At 54.9% G+C, this 1,013-nt stretch overlaps 1 pseudogene; it reads right to left on the bottom strand.

Annotated features, from left to right (window-relative positions):
- LOC145476482 (large subunit ribosomal RNA) overlaps positions 1-1,013 on the bottom strand; it is a pseudogene marked incomplete at its 3' end in the record, with an annotated part of 1,385 nt that continues 372 nt past the window's right edge.

The raw sequence follows: 1,013 nt of genomic DNA, 5'->3' as shown, positions 1-1,013 counted from the left end.
GACTTTGGCACCTTAACTGGGCGTTCGGTTCATCCCGCATCGCCAGTTCTGCTTACCAAAAATGGCCCACTAGGTACTCGCATTCGAAAGTCCGGCTTCAGTCGAGCAAGTCGGACATCTTACCAATTTAAAGTTTGAGAATAGGTTAAGGTTGTTTTAACCCTAAGGCCTCTAATCATTCGCTTTACCTGATAAAACTGCGTACTGAGTTCCAGCTATCCTGAGGGAAACTTCGGAGGGAACCAGCTACTAGACAGTTCGATTAGTCTTTCGCCCCTATACCCAAATTTGACGATCGATTTGCACGTCAGAATCGCTACGAGCCTCCACCAGAGTTTCCTCTGGCTTCACCCTATTCAGGCATAGTTCACCATCTTTCGGGTCCCAACAGACACGCTCTTACTCAAACCTTCCTAAGAGTAGAATAGGTCGGTCGATGATGCGCCGCCACAACAGCGGATCTCACCTCAGCGGCCGGGGCCGCCTTCACTTTCATTGCGCCTCGGGGTTTCACTCACCCTAAGACTCGCGCACATGTTAGACTCCTTGGTCCGTGTTTCAAGACGGGTCGGATGCACCCATATGACCGCCAACATCCTAAGGGCATGGTACGAGATCACCACCCCAACGACCGGCAGCGTTCGCCGAGCACTGCAAGCAGTCCACCGCATTGGACAGCCGGCCGGAGGGAGGGGACCCTAGCCACAGGAGGCATGCCCTGCAACTCCTCGGTCGGGCCCGAGCCATGAGAGAACCAGGCTGTAACAGCACGGACCCGGAGGCCCACACCTACCTTCCCGGCACCTTTCAGACCCAGTCCCAACCGACGTTGACGCGCGCCCAAGAGAAGTGCGACGGTGGGGAGAAACGAGCACCGGGCCGCGGTCCATTCAGATCCGCAAACCCGCCGTCGATCCCACCCACCGGCTGAATCTCAAACGGCGCATTGCTGAGCCCATTCGTTTCCATTTCAACGGTTTCACGTACTTTTTAACTCTCTTTTCAAAGTTCTT

This window comes from Orbicella franksi, unplaced genomic scaffold (genome assembly GCF_964199315.1).
Source record: "Orbicella franksi unplaced genomic scaffold, jaOrbFran1.1 SCAFFOLD_334, whole genome shotgun sequence".
Taxonomy (NCBI): Eukaryota; Metazoa; Cnidaria; class Anthozoa; order Scleractinia; family Merulinidae; genus Orbicella; species Orbicella franksi.
The sequence above is the reverse complement of the archived record's forward strand: the minus strand, read 5'-3'. Positions and strand labels throughout refer to the sequence as shown.